The sequence below is a fragment of the Caretta caretta genome, chromosome 1 (assembly GCF_965140235.1).
Source record: "Caretta caretta isolate rCarCar2 chromosome 1, rCarCar1.hap1, whole genome shotgun sequence".
Lineage (NCBI taxonomy): Eukaryota > Metazoa > Chordata > Testudines > Cheloniidae > Caretta > Caretta caretta.
The window spans coordinates 270,063,148-270,087,759 of NC_134206.1; the positions used below are offsets into that span (position 1 = coordinate 270,063,148).

The window sequence follows — 24,612 nt, forward strand, 5'->3', positions numbered from 1 at the left end:
AATCATCAACTTCTTTCACTCTGGGAAATTAAAAATATATTAAACTGTTTTAGACTTTTGTAAAACAAATCTCCTGGGCTAAAATCTTGAAGACAAAATTTCAATTGAAGAAATTAAGAAGGGTAAGGGGTTATGAAAACACCAACACAACCTTCACAATCATGATGACATAAACCATATTACTAGAACAGTTAAGACCCACAATGTGCCTTTCTTTGCTTTTAGAGCTGGACTACATCCTCTTCTCTATATCAGTGGAAAGTTTAATTGGACCTTAACTGGTTTAGAAGTGTGTTTGCTGCAGCAGATTCCTGACCCTTCAGTCCTGACCAAGAGCATGTATTATAGGTGGTACAGGTAGTGACAACTATAGCTAAGGTTGCCCAACAGTTTCCATTATAAAACCGTGTTTCCAGTTGCTTGTAACTTCCACAAACTTAAACTGTACAGGCTGAAATTTTCCATGCCGGCCATCTGCCTCGGGCTGATTTTATTATTTTTTTTTTTAAAGTTTTAAATAAAATGGGTCAACTGTTTCCAAGGACGTGGTTAAGGAAGAATATATGGAGCTGTGGAAGAGGCGGAAAGGAGCAGGGGGATAGCAGCAGGGGAGGGGATAGGGCAGGGAAAGGCTGGGGGTGACAGAGTCCAAAGGGTCTGTAATCCCCATAGAACACTCCCCCGCAGAACCTGGAATAGTCTAATCATTCCTTTGCTGTCTAGCAAATAGCTGTGAAATCTACTGGCAAAGCATAGGTGTCCATCCCCTCTAGTCAATTTTGGCTTCTGTCTCTGTCCCTCAGTGGCCATGTGTAAAATGAGCATAATAGCATTTCATCTCTCAGGCGCTGCAAAGATGATTTCATTAATGTTTGTAAAGAATTAAGATACAGTACAGTAGATTCCAAATACTAGCAACCCCTCGGTGGAGAGTCAAAAGTTGCTATTAATCGACGGTTGCCAATAAGCAAAAAGGCGCCTTGTGGGGCTGCAGCCAAGGAACATACCTTCCCTAGCTGCAGCCCCGCAAACCTCCCTGCAGTCAGTGCTCAGCAAATCCCAGTGCTTCGTTCCAGCGCTGTGGCTCTGGAAGGAAGCGCTGGGACATGCAGAGCACCAACCGCAGACAGGTTTGCGGGGCTGCAGCCAGGGAAGGAAGCATTACAACTGCACAACACCTCTCCCTGCACTCTCCGGGCTGCATTCTGCCCTGGCACTGAAGGCCCAAGCTTGGTACGTCCATGCACTTCCTTCCCTGACTGCAATCCCACTAGCGTGCCTGTGGACAGGGCTCTCTATAGGGAGCAGGGGTACTAGAATGTGCTGAGCCTGGACCCACAGCGCCAGGGCGGAACCCAGCACAAGGAGAGCACTGGGAGAGGTACAATGCAGCCCCATGGCCACCAGCACCCTGCTTCCTGTGGAAAGCCACCCCATCCAGCCTCCCGGCTCCCCTGCCTGCAACCTGCCTGAGTTCCACATGTACCAGAGCTTCCTCCCCTGGCTGCAGCCCTGTAAACCTCTGGGTGGCCTGGGCTTTCCACAAAGGAGTTGTCAATAGTTGGCATGCCTGTCGCCAATATCCTGACCAATTAACATTCTAGTCAACTGGACCGAATCGGTTCCAGACAGAATGTTGTTATTAACAGGTTTACTATTAAGCAGAATCTATTTTGCTACAATAAGAGCCCCACAGAAAAGCCAGAGGAAATTAGTAGAGCTGGTTGGGAATCTCTGTCAGAATGATTTTCCAACAGAAAATGCAGTTTCTGCAAAATCAAAATTTTTGCTGAAAATTTTCAATTTTCTGTCAGGAAAATCTAAATGAAATATTTCATTTTGGGTGGGTTTGACCCAAATTGGAATATTTTGGTTTTTGAACTAAGCCGAAACATGTTGTTTCAAATCATTTCAAATCATTATTTGGGACCCCCATTCTCTCCTATGGGCTGGACTCCCCGGAGAACTACATCTTCCCATAATGCAATGTGGATTTCCCCCTAATCGACCAACATGGTGCATCATGGTCAGATGGCTCTGCATGCATTACGGAAGATGCCATCAAGCCAGGAAGCCTAGCCCAGATAGGGAAATGGTGGCATCGAGCTCCCAAATTATAGTTCCTAGGAAGCAATGAGCCACTGTGGGACAATGTAGATTAATATTGAACTAACTTGAAAAAAAGCATTTTGATACATTTTGACTTTGGCAATGTCAATGTTTACTTTCAATTCAATATGTCAAAACATTTTTATTTTGACATTTCTGAATCAAAATTTTGAAAATTTCCATTCCACAAAAAAAAAAAAATCCACTTTTTGTCCCAATTTGGGAAAAAAACAAATGCTGAAATGTCAGAATTTCCCATGGGAATTCTTAATTTTGCTCAGCAAACCCAGAAATTAATAATTTTTTACTCAGTGCAAGGTTTGAATAGTGTATAATAAATAATGCCTGCGGCCACACATTGAATGATGAGTATAAAAAGAAATACTGACATGTAACTATTCAATGAACAACATCTATGCTGTGCACTGAATGAGTCAGGGGCTCTGTGGAAAATATTGTATGTGATCAAATAATTAAAGAATGTATAATAATGCATATGCACAAGGGGGCTGAATTAAGGTTGTACTGGCAACCTTAATTCTGGCATTCCTAACTTTTCAGTGGTTTCAGAGTAGCAGCCGTGTTAGTCTGTATTCTCAAAAAGAAAAGGAGTATTTGTGGCACCTTAGAGACTAACCAATTTGTTTGAGTATAAGCTTTCGTGAGCTACAGCTCACTTCATCGGATGCAAGTGAGCTGTAGCTCACGAAAGCTTATGCTCAAATAAATTGATTCGTCTCTAAGGTGCCACAAGTTACTCCTTTTCTTTTAACTTTTGAGTGTTTGACTTTGCAACCTTAATGTTCTTTACATTTAGGGGTTTCTGATGTAGTACAGTTGTGGAAGGGACAAAATCACCCAGTGATGTTAGAAGTATTAGGTTGAGCTGAATAGTCTAATAAATTTTCCCCCAATGAACACAATCTCCATTGATAAAAATAATTATTGGTATAACAACTGGCTGCCAAAAAATTATACTTGGAAATAGAATATTTTATGGCAAAGGAATAATCTGTATAAAACAGGGATCCACAAACTTCTCATGCAACTATCACAGTTTACCAGACTGAATGAGAAATGAATAGGTGCACAGCGCTGAGGCCCGAACTTGAGGTTCACCACTAAGATAGGAAAGAGGAGCCTAGAATACCAATGCTGACACTATGTGCCAGTGATTGGGAACCCACTTTAGAGTACACAGACAGGACTTTGATAAATATTATGAAAGATGCCTATCAAACTGCCTATTCTCAGAAATGCTCAGGAGATACAACAGCACTTATTATATATTTAAACACATACACACATCCCCATTGTCCTGTATTAACATTGCTCATTCCAGACAATTTATATTAGTTTCCAGACAAAAATGTAAACAAATTGGAGTTAAGACTGAGAGTACATATCAGTAATTTGAGGGTAAAAAAATGAAACAAGAACAAAGCCCCCACCTTACAAGAATGTTGTTGTTGTCAAAAAACAACCATTAGAAACACAGGAAATTCAGAGTTAAGATTAAATTGAGCAGTCACCTTATCTTTGTTTAAATGTTAATGACATGAACTGGGCGGCAGACAGTAGGATATTTTGTGGCAATATTAAGATCTGTGGGACCCTGGGATAGGGGGAGATAGAAACTCCACAGAGTAATTAGGAGACAGAAAGCAGGAAACCCTGTGGTGTTCAGGAGCTCTCCATACTCCTTGGCTTTGCAGCTGATTTTTTCTTCCACTCCTAGGTTTGCCTCTCTGTGGACTTTCTACGGCAGTAGGAGCTACAGATCTTAGTAAGTCCCTAGGAATTCGTGTAAATTTTAAAGTCCATGGACATGATTCTGCATATCCACTAAGGTCAAAAGCAGCTGCTACTGACTTTAGAAAGTCCACTGCGGTCTGGGACTGAAAGCAAAAATCAAGGTATGGAACCTGGGTGAACAGATTAGTCAGGGAGGTTGAATGGAAAACCACAGAGGCTGCACAGTCTATCAGAGGCCAGTTAAGTCTGCAAAGCTTGGAATGGCTAACAGTGGTCAAATATGTACATGAAAAAGATTAAAACACAGGCCTAGCCAGAGCAGGGCAATTAATTTCACTAAATACATTAAGAAATTACCAAATCCTTTTGCAACCAGAGCAGCTGCAAAACATACAACTACTACACACACTCACCCAGCCACCTCTCATCCTCCCATGCACACACGCGTATTTATGTCTCATACAGGAAAGTACTTGTTTTGCAGGCACACGCATTTCTCTTTAAACAGATGTCTTTCTTCTTTTCAACTGGTCTGGAAAAAGAGGGTATATTTGTTGTGTGTTTATTGCCTTTGTATCCTAATTCTGGCTAAGAGCACGTTTCTCTTAGCGGAGTGACGCTGTGCATTGTTAGGTCTCTCATTCACGTTAGCTTTCAGCTTCCTCTATTTCTGCAGGTTACAGGCAGGAAACTGGAAAATGGGCCACAGGAAACCTGGCCTCCTACATCTGTCCCAGTTTGTAATCGCAGCTCTGGTTTTATTTTGCTAAGTGTCTCAGGTTTGTTTTAACCCTTGAGAAGATGACTGCATTAGCTTGCAAAAGAACATGGCTATTTTGCTGTTAAATTACATTATTTTGATAAGGTTCTTTTGTTTTTTGATGTAGTTACTGGATACAAGAAATGATGAGAGAGTTGAGTAAATTTTTTAAACAAGACAATGTCTAGCAGGGGAAAAAAATCATTATGCAAGTTTAAAAAGAATTAATTTTTCACTGAAATGACCAAAATCTTTCAATTTATTGTAACTAACACTCAGCGCTTAAAATAAATGAATATTTTTAGAGAAAAATACAGACAAATGTAATTTCTAGCGCATTTATCTTATCTATATATTTTCAATTTATAAACCTAGTGCAATGGTGAACATCTATATCGAAAGTTAACAACTTTCAGATGCTTTGCTTATGCCAATTTTTTTTAATTTAATTGCAAACATAAGAAACATGCTGGTTGTGAAAGGGAAAATAAATATTGTTCTTGATAATATTAAAATTAGTCAGGTATATTTGTTTTACACACGACTCCAGATGCAAATTTGAGCTGATGTTGATTTTGAGACAGGTTGTGTTTCTGGAATAATTAGCAAAATCATTACATTTTTCCCTTGATATTGGTTTGTGTAACAATCAATAGATCATGAGAGGTTAAAGAAAGTGGCGAGTACTATCCAAACGGCTACACAGGAACATTGTAAAAGAAAAAGGCAAAAGTCTGAGTCAATCTTCAAATTATATTTCTCAACAGTTATGTTTCAAGGATGTCAAATAGGATGTGGTCAGGGAAAAGTTAGTATTTCTGCCAAAATGAAGAAAAAACAAATATCAGTTTGTTTACGTAGAAATTTTGTCAAATATTCAGCAAAGGAGATCTTACTACTAATTTAACTGACCTTGAAAAAATAAGCTAGCAAGTAAACGTGTAAATATACGTGTATTAACTTGATGAAGAACTTTCTCTGGTAAATGGCAATAGAACTAACTTATGCTGCAGTACACACCCACAGCACTTTAGGGAACTCTTTGTACACAATATAGTGAGTGTGTTGGTAATTTTTCCATATCCCGCAACTGGAAGGTTTCCTGCTAGAGCATCCTCAGAATTTTTCTATTGTGTTGAAACTGCAAAAACTTTCTAAATCAGGACTTCCTTCTATTATATTTTAGAGGTGTCTTTCTGGGAAATAAAGATTCAAGTCAAAAGGTGGGAATTCCTGCAGCACCACCCAGTGGAAACATTAGAAAAAGTTAAAGATTGACCCAACACAGAAGTTCTGAGATGGCTTCAGAAGAGCAGTAATACTGCCACACAATTAAGGTGTTTTAAGGGTGTGTCAAAAGACACAAGGCTTTGTTGCCTGCAGTGCTCAGAAGTGTTACATGAGATAAGCGTGCTTCACCACTCATGTATAAGCAACTAAATAGTTTTTCCTTAACTTTTATTTTTGTAGGATCTTGTAATAAGAATTTAATTTAATAATTTACAGAGCATCTTCCTCCCCCCCCCCCCAAAAAAAATCACCACCAGTCACTTGGGCTCTCTACAGTTTATCAGACAAAAACAATTAAAACAGCACAAAATAGACAACAGCCACTCCAAATACATTATTAAATAACAAATCTACATAATTAAAAAGGAAGGTACATACATGAGGACTAGCAGTTGCAGAAGAAAAACACTTCTGATAAAGCAACATCTTCAATAGATTTTTAAAAGTAGAGAGGGATGGACTGAGGCAGATGTCTGAGTTCCACAGGCTTGGTCCCTTGCCACACTGAGGTGTGATGACAGAACCCCTATGATGTGACTGTCTTCAGAGTAGAGACACCCAAAAGGGTAAGCCTCAAAAAGCAGCCTTAACAAGAATGGAATATAAAGCCCTTAACATGAAGGAATGTGGCCTTTTCCTCCCTGTTAAGGGCTTTAATAAACAATGTGTTTAACTATTTCTAAGGCTTACCCATAAACAGAAGTGCATAAATCTATAATGGTTCCAAACATTCACCTTGGGATAAATGTAAAATTAATACAAACTCCTTATATTTCCTTCAGCTGCTCATATGGTGTACATCTGTTGCATGTTGGCAATACACTAGGTTGCAATCCAAGGGACTTCCAGATTCAAAGGCAGCCCTGTATCTTTATTCTCCCCATATGAATTTCTTTGTTACATTTTTGCCTGTGTCAGTGGCGCTCAGTTATAATTATTTTGTTCCGTTATATAAAATCTTTGAAAGTCTCCATTTTAAATGTTGAAAAAAATATACATGCAGTGGGAAAACAGCTAGATAAAGGCAGTGTTACTGCCACTTATTTAGATATTTGTTTGCAGGTGCAGATGCTACTTCTGAGGAGTTTACTCAACATATCCAATGACGCTTACTCCTAAAAGTAAATATGACTTCTTTACCGGTGAGCCTGTACTTTAACTAGTGTTTAAAAGCTTCCAATTTTGTGACAAGGTACAGAAAAAGAAGCTTTTATAATTGATATTGATGACTACAATGAGGAAATGCATTTTTAATAAGTTTATCAATACTGTAAATGTTCCCTGTATATTTACTGCTATTTTTATATAATATTTTTATTTTTAAACCAATCCTCCACTCTTAACTGACTTGTCTTTTACTAAAAACTCAGGAAAACGAACAGGTCTCTTAATACTTTGTCTAGAAAAGGATATGGTCAAAAGGAAAGGGAATGCAATTCTAGTAATTTAGTTTTGGCTTAGTTTGAAGATGAGACTGACACTTGAAACATAGTGAGCTGATGGCAACATATGTTGGCAGATTTAGCTACCCCTCTTCCGTAAATTGGTTTTTCAGAATGTGTTGGCTTAAGAAAGATGAATCATAAAATTATAAAATAGCACAAGCAGGTTACCTGTGTACTTACTCGTTGCACTGGGATTTAGTTGATTGATTATACTAAAAATTGCATGGTCTGATTTAGTAAAAGGCAATTTGTATACATATATAAACATTTGCATACACAGAGTCTCCTAAAAAAATAGCTGATGTTCCTTTGATAGCTATTATAGACTAATCCAAAATCATGAATCCCTTATTCACATTGGTGAGCAGTTACTCACAGGAGTAGTCAAGACCCACAGTTGCTGGTTTCCATAGGATTAGTCCTGTGAATAACTGTTCACCAGAATGAGTAATGGGTTAAAAATCTAGCCCTAAATTAAGAATCACTGGTATGTACTCCCATGTGTCTCAAATTCCAAGAATATTAGTTTCCTTCTCCCTTTCTCAGATACAAAATTGATCCACAAAAGTTCTGTTATGCCAAAAGCTATCCAAGTTCTGGTTTGCTCTAGTGCTAATGCTGAAGCCTAATGAAATAACTAACTTATCTCTTAGTCTGTACCATTTTTCACATACCTAGCACGCTGATAAGACCTACAGGTATCTACAGTTATCACCCAGCATCTTGTCTCTCACTTCATACATTAATATAAACACTAACATAGCTAGTGGGCTATAAATTACAGTTTAAGGTGTACGTTATTTAAACAAAAAAAAAAAAAATCTGATCATTGTCTTCCAGGATTCATAATATCCTGTGTACTTAAATCAATTCCCATGGTTGCTGCAAACTATGAAGAAGAGAGGGAAGGAGCATCACTTAAATTTTTGCCACAAACATCACTATAGAAAAAGTGCCTAAATCACAAAGCTTTAGAACAGGTTTCAGAGTAGCAGTCGTATTAGTCTGTATTCGCAAAAAGAAAAGGAGTACTTGTGGCACCTTAGAGACTAACCAATTTATTTGAGCATGAGCTTTCGTGAGCCGGCCGCATCTTGAGCTACAGCTCACTTCATCGGATGCATTCAGCGGAATATACAGTGAGGAGATTTATATACACACAGAACATGAAAAAATGGGTGTTTATCATACACACTGTAAGGAGAGTGATCACTTAAGATGAGCTATTACCAGCAGGAGAGCGGGGGAGGGGTGGGGGCTGGGAAAGAAAACCTTTTGTAGTGATGATCAAGGTGGGCCATTTTCAGCAGTTAACAAGAACGTCTGGGGGGGGGGAGAAGGGGAATAATCATGGGGAAATACTTTTACTTTGTGTAATGACTCATCCACTCCCAGTCTCTATTCAAGCCTAAGTTAACTGTATCCAGTTTGCAAATTACTTCCAATTCAGCAGTCTCTCGTTGGAATCTGTTTTTGAAGTCTTTTTGTTGTAATATTGCGACTTTTAGGTCAGAGATCGAGTGACCAGAGAAATTGAAGTGTTTTCTTTCCCCGTCCCCGTCTCCCCCCCCGCTGGTAAGAGCTCATCTTAAGTGATCACTCTCCTTACAATGTGTATGATAACACCCATTTTTTCATGTTCTGTGTGTATATAAATCTCACTGTATTTTCCACTGAATGCATCCGATGAAGTGAGCTGTAGCTCACGAAAGCTTATGCTCAAATAAATTGGTTAGTCTCCAAGGTGCCACAAGTACTCCTTTTCTTTTTGCGAAAGCTTTAGAAATTACATTTGTTCACCAACTAATCTGTTAACATCTCTGCAGCTTTCCAGGACACACAGCAAGGATATTATTATTATTATTATATTATATTATATATAATATTATTATTATTTCGTGCAACTGTATATTGCATCGTGGATGAGGTATTCGGTCACTCTCGTCAAATAAGATCTAAAGACTATAGCCACTATCCTCAGGCCTTGCCATGCTGCATAGCAAAAGGGGATGTATGCAACCTTTGTACTCCCCCAATCTTGGAGCTGACTGGGGATCAGTTCAGCCACTGTTGTACATTAGAGTAGCCTGGGGCTGCTCTAATTTGCAAACAGCTTTAACCTCCATGGCGCCTGTAGCAAACAGAGATCACTGGAATGAGGCAGTGGTGTAATTAGGCTCCCTATGCCAGCCCTACTCCACTGAAGGATTTTCCTCAACTGACCATTTAGACAAGCTTTAAGTCTACTCTGAGTCACCAGAGTAGGATAAAGCAGTCTTCATAGACGCCAAGATCTGACCCCTATATCTAGAAGGTAAACCCAGATTCTGATCTCAGTTAAACTAGTGTAATCTGAAACTACTCCTCTGAAGTCAGTGGAGTTTTTCCAGACTCCACTAATGTAACTAAGATCAGAATTTGTCTCTCCCTTCTATATAACTTCTAATATTATTCATTCTTCTATGGCATTACTGTATTGTTTTGCTCAGAAAAGCTGACTGAAGTAGATTGTAAACTTTTGGAATCTGTTTGTACTAGCACAAAGGGGGCCGCTGAACACCATTTCAATATAAATTGTTTAATAGTTGGAATACATACCAGGACCTTTCTCAGAAAGCTCAGGCTGAAAGATACTCAATTAACTCTATTTGTACAGAACAGACTGATGATAAAGGGATATGAGGAGATATTACAGTGAAATGCTGCCACTAGAGACATGTATGTTGTAATAGATCTCTGTTCTGCAGATGTATTAGCACGTCAGTTGTTTCACAAAACTAGCAGGGTGAAACTTTTACAAGACCATATTTAAATAATTTTAACAAATATCCTAAGTAGATGATTGTACAAATGTAAAAATACTAGGTTTTAAACAAACTCCTATTTATGGTTTGGTTTTGCCAGTATTTTCAAGAAAAACTTCATCTTGCAAGATGGCATTTTACACAGAGCTAATACTTAGCCCATCTTCTATGTTAACACTGAGAGAGCCCTTTATACATTTTACAAAATTTTTTAAAGATTGAAAAACATGTGCCTAGGGAGATTGTGACAATGATTCATTACGTGACTTAAACAGCATTTCTGTTAGCAGCTAACACTGTAGTATGTTTAAATATAAATGCAGGCAACATTTTAAAGGGCCATGCATACTGGTATAGAACATTGTGAAGGGTGAGAGAGACAGGATTTTCTCTGTTATTACCCTTGCAGTTAGGATGTTAATAAACCTGAGGTATGACATTAAGATAGTACACATTTCAAAAACCCCAGAAAATGAGTCAGTGTTGCTGCTCTGTATTTGGAACCCTCTGATATGGAATAATAAATTGGCATAGACAGCCCAAGACAAGGTTGAAATGGTTCTGTTCCATGAAACAGGATTTAGGGAGCTCATACAGGGACCAGCATCCTCTGCATGCCACGAAGTTGCTCTGCATATCCTGACACAAGCTTTTGAAACAGGGCTATGACACACCAGGAAGACCTTTGGCCCCTGTAGGGGCAGGCATAGGAGTGTCAGGATCTACTACAGTCCCACTAAGGGCTACACTAGCAAACACTTTATCATGTGCTTAACTTAAAGCATGCAAGTAGTCCCATGACATTAATAGGAGTAGTCATATACTCAGAGTTAAGTATGTGTTCAAATGCAGTTGCAAAACGGCTTGTGGCCTGCAGAAGGATTCCTTATCCCTCATCTCAAGAAGGGAGTTAGCCAACTGATACGTATCTCTGGGGCACCTCTAACTTACTGCTATTGATTAAATTTGGGGAGCAAAAGAGGCACTTTCTCTGCTGGGAGTTTGCCATTGAGTTTGATAGGACTCTGAGCTGGTTGCTGTGTTTTGAAATCTAGACTTGGTTGCTGACTGTCCTGGTTATGTTGCCCTGCAGTTAGGTAAATTAGTGCCCCCTTTCTAGCAGGGGCTCTTAGAAGTGAGAGCAGTGCAGTTTTTAACTGGATAGAGCAGTGATAAGAGGTGACTGAGAGAGAAGGGTTGAGTCACCCAGTGGCTGGTGAGATGAAGGCAGCTTCAAGACTAAGGCTTGTTCATCAGTGAAGGAACGCAGGGCAGCAGGGTTGGTTTTTTTTCCCCTTTACTTAACTTGCAGGTACTATACAACAGTGGTTCTCAACCGGGGGTATGTGTACCTCTGTGGGTACACAGAGGTCTTCCAGGGGATACATCAACTCATCTGGATCTTTGCCTAGTTTTACAACAGGCTACATAAAAAGCACTAGCGAAGTCAGCACAACCTAAAATTTCATACAGACAAAATGAGAAAGTAAGCAATTTTTCAGTAATAAGAAAAGGAGTACTTGTGGCACCTTAGAGACTAACCAATTTATTTGAGCATAAGCTTTCATGAGCTAAAGCTCACTTCACCTTAGAGGCTAACAAATTTATTTGAGCATAAGCTTTCATGAGCTACAGCTCACTTCACCTTAGAGGCTAACGAATTTATTTGAGCATAAGCTTTCGTGAGCTACAGCTCACTTCATCCGATGAAGTGAGCTGTAGCTCACGAAAGCTTGTGCTCAAATAAATTGGTTAGTCTCTAAGGTGCCACAAGTCCTCCTTTTCTTTTTGCGGATACAGACTAACACAGCTGCTACTCTGAAACTTTTCAGTAATAGTGTGCTGTGACACATCTGTATTTTTATATCTGATTTTGTAAGCACATAGTTTTTAAGTGAAATGAAACTTGAGGTGTGCAGGACAAATCAGATTCCTGAAAGAGGTACAGTAGTCTGGAAAGGTTGAGAACTACTGCTCTACAAGGAAGAACCTGCCATGGGAGGAAAATGGCATGTCACCAACACCACCACTTGCTCTTTCTCTCTCCTTGCATCTGTGGGGTCCCGCATCAGACAGGCATTCTGATCCTGGAGGCTTCCATCCAAGCCCTGGCTTTGACTTACTGGGACTGAGGCCTGCATGTCCCTGTTGACGAAAGACTGACAGGGCAATGACCCGGTGCGAGAGGTGTCTGTTGGTGGAGTCCCTCGGGAAACAGGTAAGAAGAGCTGCAGGAAGAGGTACCTCATCAGTGTAGCATCCAGGAGTGTGAGGACTTCATCAACAGGACACAATTGGAAACATCTCGGATGGAGGATGTTAGCCAACTACAGATGACTACACCAGCACCAGAGGAAGAAGGAAAACTGGATGCTGTACAGGGAGGAGACTGGCTACTGGCCACCTTGGGCAATAGACAGTGCTTCACCCCCACCCAGGTCCACTGAGGTGAATGAACTGTACATCGTACTGGCAACAGGACACAAGGAGAAGAGCTCAATGGCTGAGGAGGAAGAGCCACCTGCTCCCAAAGCTGGGAGGCTCACAGTCACTGCACTTAGGAAGAGTAGGTGTAGGGTGCTGGTGGTTGGGGACTCCTTTCTGAAGGAGACGGAGGCATCCATCTGCTGACCTGACGTGATTTCTGCAAAGGTGTGCTGCCTGCCTGCAGCCCACATCTGAGATGTTACGGAAAGGTTGCTGAGGCTCATCCATCCCTCTGACCACTACCCAGTGTTACTCGTCCATGTGAGCACTAATGATACTGCTAAGTATGACCCTGAGCACAGGACTCCAGAAGCAAGAGTGAAGGCATGCAGATTGTGTTCTGATCCATCCTCCCGATGGAGCGTAAGGGCCCAGGCAGGAACACGTGCATTCTACAGATGAATGCACGGCTATGCAGATAGTGTTGATAAGAGGGCTTTGGCTTCCTCGACCATGGGATGCTGCTCTGGGAAGAGGGTCTCCTGACCAAGAAGGGGAAGAGCACCTTCGTGCACAGACTCACCAACCTAGAGAGGAGGTTTTAAACCAGGTTCAAAGGGGGCAGGGGACAAAAGCCCACAGGTAAACATAAAAAAAGGCAACCTTAACGGAGGGTTAGATGTTGGGGGAAGAGGGGAGCATGGAAAATTACAATAGGGTCACAGGAGAAAAAAGAGGGACATCAGCAGAGGAATTTCCTCAATATCTTAGATGTACAAATGCAAAGAGAATAAACAGGAAGAACTGGAAATATTAGTATATAAGCTAAATTAAGTCTTCATTGGTGTCACGGAGACTTGGTGGGATAAGTTCCATGACTGGAATATTGTTATAAAAGGGTATAGCTTGTTCAGGAAGGACGGGCAGGATAAAAAGAGAGGAGGTGTTGCCTTATACATCAAAAATATGAACTTGTTCAGAGATCCAGAAGGAGGTCAGAGCAGACCAATTGATGTCTCTGCGTAAAGATGAAAGAGGTAAAAAGTAGGGGTGACATCATCGTAGAGAGTCTACTAAAGACCACCAAATAACAGAAATATCCCAAACACAAGATCCGGTAGTAATGGGGGACTTTAACTACCCGTAATATGGCAAAACACAGAATTTACAATCAGTTCTTGAAATATACTGGGGACAACTCTTTGTTTCAGAAAGTGGAAGTAGTAACCAGGGGGTCAGCCATTTTATACATGATTCTGATCAACAGGAAGGAATTGGTAGCAATTTGGAGTGAAAGTGCCCATGAAATAATAGATTTCATGATTATAAGAAAAAGAAGGAGTAAGAGCAGTAGAATAAGGACAACAGATTTTAAAAAAAAGCAGACTTTAACAGACTCCAAGAACTGGTAGATAAGGTCCCATGAAAAGAAAATCTAAGGGAAAACAGAGTTGAGGAGAGCTGGCAGTTGCTCACTGAGATAATATAAAAGGCACAACCGCAAACTATCCTGATGCAAAGGAAAGATAGGAAGAATTGTAAGAGGCCAACATGGCTGTAACACAGGGGAGGGCAAACTTTTTGGCCCGAGGTTGTGAAACTGTATGGAGGGCAGGGTAGGGAAGGCTGTGCCTCCCCAAACAGCCTGGCCCCCCTCCCCCTCCCACTTCCCGCCCTCTGACTGCCCCCCTCAGAACCCCTGACCCATCCAAACCCCCTGCTCCATGTCCCCCTGACCGCCCCCTCCCAGGACCCTAACCGCCCCCTGGGACCCCACACCCTATCCAACCCCCCCGTTCCCTGTCCCCTGACTGCCCCAACCCCCTATCCACACCCCTACCCCCTCCAGGACTCCCACGCCTATTCAACCCCACCCCCCTCCTCCGTCCCCTGACCGCCCCCCTCCCCCGAACCTCTGCCCCATCCAACCCCCCCGCTCCCTGTCCCCTGACTACCCCCTCCCGGGACCCCCAGCCCCTAACTGCCCCCCCTGGGCCCCATCCAACCACCCCCTGCTCCCTGACTGCTCCCTGTCCCCTAGCTGCCCCCCGGGACTCCCTGCCCCTTATCCAACCTCCTCCCCCCCCCTCTCCCTGCCCCCTTACCAGGCTGCTCAGAGCCGCAGGACTGGAAGACACAATGCCCAGCTGGAGCCAGCCCTGCGGTGGAGGGGGGACAGCAGGGGAGGGGCCAGGAGCTCAAGGGCCGGGCAGGACAGTCCCGTGTGCCGGATGCGGCCCATGGGCCGTAGTTTGCCCACCTCTACTGTAACAGGAGCTCTTTAATGACCTAAAAATCAAAAAGGAATCCTACAAAAAGTGAAACATGGACGAATGGCTAAGGGGGAGTGTAAAAAAAAAAATAGCACAAGCACATAGAGACAAAATCAGAAAGGCTAAGGCACAAAATGAGTTACATTTAGCAAGGAACAAAAAAGGCAATAAGAAGAGGTTCTTTAAATACATTAGGAGCAAGAGAAAGACAAAGAAAGTGTAGGTCCTGTACTTAGCACGAAAGAGAGCTCATAACTGATGACATCAAGATGGCTGAGGTGTTTAATGCCAATTTTGTTTCAGTCTTCACTAACAAGGTTAATGGTGACCAGATACACAACACAATTAATATTAAAAACAAGGGGAAAGGAATGCAAGCCAAAATAGGGAAAGAATAGGTTAAAGAATATTTAGATAAATTAGATGTATTCAAGTCATCAAAGCCTGATTAAATTCATCCTAGGCTACTTAAGGAACTAACTGAAGCAATCTTGAAACCATTAGCAATTATCTTTGAGAACTCATGAAGGACGGGTGAGGTCCCAGAGGACTGGAGAAGGGTAAACATAAAAAGGGAGAACAAAGAGGTCAGAAAGGAATTAGGTCAGTCTGACTTCAATACCTGGAAAGATACTGGAACAAATTATTAAACAGTCAATTTGTAAGCAAGAGTGGCTACTCAGGCTTAGCATGGGGCACAGAATCTAGTCCCTAGTTAACTTTTTTCACACAGTTTATGGATATACCTCCTTGAAGAATGTAAGTATCAGTCTATGATAAAGTAGACTGCAAAAGCATCAGTAATGCTAGTGGGTCAAAATCAGATGTGGTATTAACAGGTGTAACTCCACTGGAGTTGATAAAGATGACTTCAGTGGCATTCTACCTGCTTACACCAGGGCTACACTTGGGCCATTTTGTTCTTAAGTACATCATTTAAGTTAAAGCTGCTACTGAAGCATGTAGTTTTAAAATAGACAGGGAGATACTGGCCATCTCTAATACAGAAACTGAACAGACCAACAATTTCAGGATAGATTTCTGGATTGCATGTCCCACTATAATAATTTTAAAAATCAGAACTTCACTAGAAGAACACATAGGGTCCATATACTGGCATTATATGATACTGAATTAATCAGTAGTTAGTGGGTCAGTGATGTTATTGAATGTAGTGCTTGTTACAGGAATTTTTTTTGTTATATTATGTTGTTTAGAAAACCAACAAAAGTATTTTCCAAAAATGGATCCAAGCTAAAGTCTATTTTTAAAGATAAACCATTTAAAAACTTTAATTCTGGAGAAGCTACCATTAGACATAAAAATGTAAACATAACCATTTAAGTAAATGCTGAACAAAGACAAATATGCATATTGTTTTAGGAAAGTACACACACAAGGTATACTTTATGTCTCATCTGGTTTGTTTCCATACGTTTACCATTTTATTTTTGTGTGTAGTGAGCTGGACTTTCTGTTCCTACTTCCCAACATTCTGCTGCAAATCGTGACTAATTCTTAAATCATACATAATTCAACAAAATACTTCAACATGAGAACAGATATGTTCAGTCTTTCAAGAACTCTCAACAGTCTCAAAAATATTAGCTGATTCATTACACAAGCTACAGACCAAGTAAACATCTGCCTAATGATTCCGGGTTATATGATTCCTTATTGTGGAAAACAGTGAGGAAAAACTCCATAGAAAATTACGACTACAAATCAGTAGTGGGATCCACAGAATAGTGTTTTCAAAAGCACATTAGCAACAGCCTGTTGTAATTGCCATTGGGTGTGGTCACAAAAGACATGTAGCAGTTGAAAACCAGCAGAAATCTTGTTGGAACTGGCACATAATAGACCCATGTCCTGGAATCAATTTGGTGGCTCTAACAGAAATTCAGAAGTCAATATTCACACGCAATCTAGATTGGAATAAAATCACCATAAGAAGGCTATGTGGATTGATAATCAGTCCAGATTTCAAACACATCCAATCAGTCATGCCTTTATGTGATGGACTGGTTGATCAAACAAGTTTTTTCCATCTCTAGTTTATCTTATTCTGTGACACAGGACTCTTTGGCCCACAGAGGACCACAAATGGGTATACAAACTTCTTAATGATTTGTCACTAACATGTACTGCCAACTAAGACAGGCTTAGCTTACGGTCCCTTTTTCCTAGAAAATTACTCTTTCTACAGATAACATGCATCATAAATAACTGTGTACTAGGCTTCCTCCTCTGTTAGCAAACACCACAATCCCCTTTTTCATCCATAGCCAAATCTTATGTTACTTGAAAGTCTATTGCTTTTCAGTCTCCTGAAACTGGCATGACATCATATAACTGCATTTCCCACACCTAAGACTCTGCACCCATATTTTTCATGCATCTTTGTTACTTAGCTTCCCTATGTATGATGCATTGTATGAGAGCATATCACCCTCAATCACTGCATGGGGCTCAATGCATCTGTGTGAACCAACAAATTAATACAACATTTTCATTGTATAATAATTCTCTCATAACAAAAAACATTTAAATTCTGTCGTACCTCAATATCAGGTTTATAAAATCACCTGATTGCTACTACTCTCCTATAACATTCCCCCATCCTACACACACACCCTGAGTTGGCATCCATTCCAAAAATGGGATTACAAGGTGAGTGTACAGCTGACACAATCAAATTTACTGTATAAAGAAAGACAAAACTTCAGCCTCTGGAGTAAAATACTTACTTTGTAATCATGACTTAAGTTAAATGAAATACCATCACCTGAATGGAGTAAGACGCACTATGAATCAGCGAGTAGTAAGTCTCTCTAATGATTGAAAGTAAAACTGATTGTATCTCTAGAAGTAAAGGATAGGTACGTGTGTAGTGTTTTGTAAACTTATTTGTAAGGAGGATTATTTATTTTATTTATTTGAGATTGTGCTATTTGTCTTGGTCTACTACATGTAAGTGGTAATGTGACATAAAAAGGGTACATGGATTCCCAGTGTGTAAAAAAAATTTCTTTACAAGGTACAGCTCTTGGAAATGTTTCAGTTTATAAATATTCTGAGAAAAAACAAATGTATGCAACTCTGATAGTAGAAATATTAGGTAAATATAAAATGAATAATCACTGTAGGTAATGATATATACTTTTTTCTTAATCACTTTTTTATTTTACAAACAAAATATTTAAGGAATGAGATAATATAATAAATACATATAGAAAGCATTTTTATAATTTAAGGGGAATTGCATTATTCATGAGTGGAAGAAAATAAAATTTAGACTTTTTCTCCCCACACTTGAGTCAATGTATTTTATTTATAAAACACTTGTGGATTGTGCTTTACTATTTATTTCAAATATGTAGTACATACAACTGATATATTACCATTTTCATGTACATCATTATGAAGGCATCAAGATGTTTTCACTTATTCTGAATTAAATGAAATTCATATAATTAACATATATTCTAAATATGTGTAGTCTATATAGATGCAACAGATGGGATTTTGAAATTCCAACAATATTTACATAACCCTGCTAATTAAACTAAAGTGTAGATTTAACAGAGTTCATGTTTAATGTTACAGACAGTCTAATAGGGCTTTTGGTGTCACAGAATATTCACTGGATTATAACTTGTACTGTTTGGTTCCTACCCAACAGACTTTGAAATATTAAATGTTCCCAGTAATATGGTTATCTCTTGAAAACTCAGATTTTCACAGAAAGATGAACTCTCTGAAAAGAGAAATAACACTTACTGTCTGAAGATTATTTTTGATAGCTGACCAGGGATTAGGCATTTTCTATGTTTAATATATATCATCTCTAAAGTTCTAGTGTGACCACGTATGAAATGAATGTGTCTCTCACTCTGGCTGTAGTGGGCAGTAATCCACCAATGAAATTGCCTTACAGTGTGGCATTGGTCAAAAATCTCTTCTATACAGAAAAACTTAGCACAGGATGAACACAGAAAGTAAAGGAAATGCTGAGGATCATCTCAGGTAAAGACGTGTTATTAATTCTTCATTCAATCATCATATTTTTGCACAGTATTTCGTAGCTAAAAGGTGTCAAATGCAGTGTTCATGGCATTACCACGTTTATCATATATATTTTTCTTTTACATACTTTTTGGATATTTCTTATGTCAGAAAACACTTACAACTAACACTTCATTTTCTTTGTTATATTCTTTGTTTGCTCCATGCTCCCTTTGTACAACTTCTTACTTTAAATTAAGTAAGTATTTTTGGGGGCAGGGAGAATATCTTTGTGTGCAATAAGGCACCAATTTTGAATAGAGCCTTTGTGCCCTACTGCAGAAGACATAAATAATAATAAAGCCACTTTACAAACCACATAAATTGAAAGGCATAAGCATGAATTAGATGCCAATTTAAAATTAACCAAATAAAGTGACAATGCAACAAGATTCTGTCCTTTTGTCCACTCACCACAGTTCTAATGTACCCATCACCATAGTGGCCTAGCACCTACCAGCAAGAGTGTAGTTTTTATCTGAAAAAAATCTATGCAAATCCATAAGATCATCAGAGAGGTCTGGAACATGTTTAGCTAAGTACAACCTCCTAAATATCCCCCTTTTCATACAAACCCTCCCACAACTATCGAATATTTGTAAAGTACATTTATGCTTAAAGTTCTGAAACTAACCAAGATTTTGCAAAAGCAAAATATTAGATGAGTATTAGATGCCTTTTTGTTAGAAATTAAAATGACACCACTGACTTTTTTTTTTTTTGAAGTTGAAGACCCCCATGCCTGAAAAGATGCTGCACTGAATAAACTGGTCTGAGTCCTATACCCCTAAGTAAATAAACATGTAACTTGTCTTCCTTTCAACTGCAATGGTAGAAAGGCTGACAGGGCTTCACAAAACCCTCCTGTGTTAGGGAACGGAAACTCCTAATGAGATTAGTTGGTGTGTGTGTGCAGACATTACTTAGCCATGACTAAATGGGCTCTCTTCCTGCAGCCAGTGGAAAATTCATGGAACTTTTTCCCCCTGCAGCATTAGAGTCCCTCTAACCTTCAGCAAAGCCAGATCCAAAAACAACTCTCCACTTTCTCTCCCCCCCCCCCCCCGCGAAATGTATCAAAATGGGCCAGAAGGGCTTTTGGGGAGGGGGGACCTAAGAGAGAGGGGGAGGGCAAGAGAGGAACTCTGAAGACGACAAAGGAAACTGTAAAAAGACCAAATACATAAACCTGAGAAGGAGAAAACCACAGAGTTTCTTTGTGAGCTGCAGTGACTCATTTTCAAGATGTTGTCTGCTGCCAGTTTCAAACCGGAAGCGCATGGCAATTAGTCTTGCTGTTTCCAGACAAGCCTGAAACTCTCCCGACACTTTTTTTTTTAAATCCCCCCTTTCCAGTTTCTGCAAGAACTCTCCTCCCCACACAGCCCCCTTCGCCCCTTGCAGAGGCTGCGGGGATCGGCACACACTGCCCCAGCGCCTGGGCGTGTTGACAAACACCCAGACCCCTCCCCCAGTCACTACTGTGATTATTTTAATTTTAAAAATGGCCCACGTGGCCCAGCAGCTGGGACGCCCTAGGCAGCGAGTGAATGCAAAGCGCACCCCAAAGGGCTTCCTGGGCAGTCAGTTATTGCTATCTCTGATTTATGCTCCCTCCCCAGAGAGCCCTGGCAGACAGTGGCCCCCGGCCTCTCGTCCCAGGCAGACCCTGACCCCTTTCTGCCCCCCAAACACAGACACTTCTCTCTCCCCTCGTCTTCTTCCCCTTTTAGCCAGGCAACTATTCCTCGTCTCCTCTCTCCCTTCCCCAGCCAGGCCAGGCAGTGACCCCCTGAACCCCAGTCAGCCCGGGCCTCCTCTGTCCCCAGACAAGGCAGAGACCCCCTTGCTCCCCTCAGGCAAGGCAGAGACCCCCTTGCTCCCCTCAGGCAAAGCAGAGACCTCCGTTCCCTCCCGTCAGGCAAGGCAGAGACCTCCCCCCTTTGCTCCCCTCAGGCAAGGCAGAGACCTCCGTTCCCTCCCCTCAGGCAAGGCAGAGACACACACCCCCTTTGCTCCCCTCAGGCAAGGCAGAGACCCCCCCTTTGCTCCCCTCAGGCAAGGCAGAGACCTCCGTTCCCTCCCCTCAGGCAAGGCAGAGACACCCCCCCCCTTTGCTCCCCTCAGACAAGGCAGAGACCTCCGTTCCCTCCCCTCAGGCAAGGCAGAGACCCCCCCTTTGCTCCCCCCAGACAAGGAAGAGACACCCCCCCCCTTGCTCTTCTCAGGCAAGCCCCCGCCGTGCTGCCAGGTATCCCTCGCGGGGCTCCGGGCCCTGTCCCCCGAGTTACCACCAGGCATTTCTGCCTTAGAGTCAAGAGTTTGCTCTGGGTTCCCTTGCACGGACTGCCCGAGAAGCTGATGTCCCCGCACCCAGCCCGGGCCCCTTCCAGCCACATTGTCCTTTATCAGCAGATTAAAAGCCAGAAGGGAAACACTCTGTGTGGTGCCTGTGGGAAGAGCAGCCCCTTGGGCCCCGCAGCGCGGCTGCATCCACTCTCCTATTTGCCCGTCTCTTCCAGCTCGTCTGGCTCCCCTTTGCTCTCATTCCCCGCCACCTCCCCAAGTCCCCAAAACTTTGCACTACTTAGCCCAAGCTCAGAAGCACTTTTACATACCCAGAGCCTGGTGGACTTTTCCAATCTCTCCTTGTAGTTTAAAGGAAGCTGGGTAAAATCCCCTGGTTTTCCATGCTGACAGTCTTCTGCAAGCGCTCTGTTGCTCTTGTAATGAGATCCTGGTTTTTTTCTTTCTTTTTTTTTTTTTTTTTTTTCTTTCTTGGTTGGTGTGTATGTGTGTGTGAGAGCAGGAAGTTGGAGCAGTCAGACAGAGAGCCGGCTCACTTCCTTTCCTGCATTATTCCCCAGGCGGTTTGCAGTCTGTGTAAACAGGCTTTTCCTCCCCTCTCCCCTCTCTCTGGCCGCTGATGTGCAGCATTGCTGTAATATAAGACACACACATAGTAAAATGGTAACGGTAACTACACACACACACACACACACACAAGGAGCTCCAGCAGCTCCCTCTGACCTCCACCTCTTCCTGTTCTACACCCCAGGGGAGGAGCTTCAAACAAGCTCAACAAACTGGCCCATGAACAGCCTCTACTAAGAGCATAAAGTGGCTTTGCAAAATAATCAGCTTTTCCAAAGACAGTGGCTCAGAGCTGTTAAAGATGAACACGACCATGTTAATATTATTTATTAGTAATTATTACTTCTTGTTAAGCATTAACAGTGCATTGAGCACTCTACAAGACTGCGAGAAGACACGGCGTTTGTCCCAAGGAATGTGTAATCTCCAGATTTGATCTGCAAAGCACTGAGCACCCTCAACTTCTATTGATTTCAGTGGCAGCATCACAGTATTCAGCACCTTGGAAGAGGTTGACCACTTCTCAGAACTGAACCTTAAATAGACAGACACCTCAAAATACATAAACAACACCAAACATATCTAGTGTTAAAAACAAACTGGAAAAAGACAATCAAACCATATTTAAATAATCCAAGTGTGCTCAAAATCTGGATTGAAAATCCCAAATCGGATTCTATGGTTTTTGGTTTGGCTCATTATAAAGACAGGCCATTTGTGAAATTCAGATCTGGGTTCAGATTTTGAACCCATTTGAGGATGTTCAGAACAAGGATTTTGGTTCAGACTCATCTCTATTAAAAATAATAAGCATACACCATTTGGAGTTTAAATCATCTTTCCATGTATTGCATGTGTCTTTCCTGTCCTGTCTTTTTCTGATGCTGATCGTAAACTTCTTCAGTCAGGTCCCACACCTGTAGGGTGCCAAGAACACATCAATGATACTCAGTAATTAATAATTATATATAAATTAAATAAGTACTGCCTTGTAACATCTTTTAAATAGTTAAAAGATTAAGCATTCAACCAGGGTAATTAGAGTTCAAAAATGTTCTTGACATAACATTATTTGGATGTTACATTATTTTTGCTTGCTATTTTTGGGTTATGGCTGCTATATTAATGGTTGGTAATTGGAGTCAAAGAAGCTAACAGGGAATTGTCACAGTTGCCACTGAAAATTAGTCATTAGCATCTTGACATTTAGCAATAGGCATATTGTAGATTTTTCAAGGAAAGTAGGTAAGACTCCAAATTCTGATCCCTTAATGTCCCACATACAAGAGCTTCGGGTAAGGTGAAATGTCTTTGTGCATGCACATGTAAAGGTGTCAATTGTTGAGAAATGCCTTCTGAGAACATACGGAAGTTTAGAGTATGAGCTTGGGGGTCCACTGAAATCTCATGAAGTTGATGGGGTGGAAATGATGAAATGTTGGTACAACTTTAAATAAATTACCACTTCTGGAAAAAATATGCATTGGGCATAACCTTTACTTGTTTTAAGCACTACTGTAAATTTTTAGAACATAGTAGTCAAACTTCATTTGAGAAGCATACATGAAAACATTTATGCAGGTAGATAATCAATATTAGAGTTGGGTGTGCAAGAGAGGAGTTATCATAGCACCAGCATCAGGAAGATGATTTGCTGAAGTTTGGGGGTGCCAGAATTCCTCTTCTTGAAGTTATGATATGTTTCATTCATTTCTTCTAAGATCTGGGACATGGACTTTCCAATGCTGTCCTGAATTGTTTCTTTTCCATGCTGAAGCAACAGGAGGGAACAAATTGTTTCAAAAAAGGAATTAGGTCTCTAAACAAGCAAGTGATTTATTTTCCCTTTCAAAATATTGTTCTGCCATTTAAAATATTGGTTTAAAAATTAAAGTCCTTTGTTCACCCAAATAACAGTCTAGGACAGGGCTTCTCAAACTGGGGATTGGGACCCCTCAGGGGATCACGCGGTTATTACATGGCGGGTCGCAAACTGTCAGCCTCCACCTCAAACCCCACTTCGCCTGCAGCATTTATAATGTGTTTCTAAATATATTTAAAAGTGTTTTTAATGTATAAGGGGGCGGGGTCGCACTCAGAAGCTTGCTGTGTGAAAGGGGTCAGAATTACAAAAGTCTGAGAATCCCTGGTCTAGGAAGTCTAGATAAAGACTCCAGGCTGAGAGAAAGATGTCATTGGACACTATGTGGCATCTTGAAGCTAACCTGTGAAATGTGGAGACAAAAGTGTGGGACTTTTTTATTTATTGAAAAAAAGTGATCATGATTTGTTTGAAGCACAGAGATTTGAGGAAGTTCTGTGGGCAGTGGAAAAACTCTGAGGTTTTAGACAGTGTCATTGACACATATAATACAGATAGATATTTGTTGGAGAAAAATCTTTTTTGAAAAGATTTGTATGTGCTCCCTACAAACATTGTGCTGTAAAGGACTTTGATTAGAAGGAAACTTTTTATCTTGTGTGGATGATAGCAAAATTAATCTATCCCCCTGATTACCCTGAAACAGTGGTGGGCAAACTACAGCCCACAGGCTAGATCCAGCCCACCAGCCATTCTAAGCCAGCCCTTGACCTCCCACTGGGGAGCAGGGTTTGGGGCTTGCCCTGCTCCAGCACTCCAGCCAGGAAGCAGGGTCGGGGGCCATTCCACGCAGCTCCTGGAAACAGTGGTATGGCCCCCCTCTGGCTCCTACACGCTCCAATGGCCCTGCTCCAATGGCCCCACTCCAATGGCCCCTCCGGCACTCCAATGGGAGCTTTAGGGGCGATGCTTGCGGATGAGGCAG

General features: G+C 41.2%; 1 protein-coding gene across 1 annotated transcript in view; it reads right to left on the reverse strand.

Moving 5' to 3' along the window:
• The window catches only part of ELK3 (ETS transcription factor ELK3), a 67,426-nt gene extending 45,443 nt beyond the window's left edge, over positions 1 to 21,983 (reverse strand). Inside the window, exon 1 of the mRNA XM_048835538.2 lies at positions 21,550 to 21,983. The gene's annotated coding sequence lies outside the window, so the exon portion shown is untranslated. The remainder of the gene's footprint in view (positions 1 to 21,549) is intronic.
• Positions 21,984 to 24,612: the final 2,629 nt, after the last annotated feature.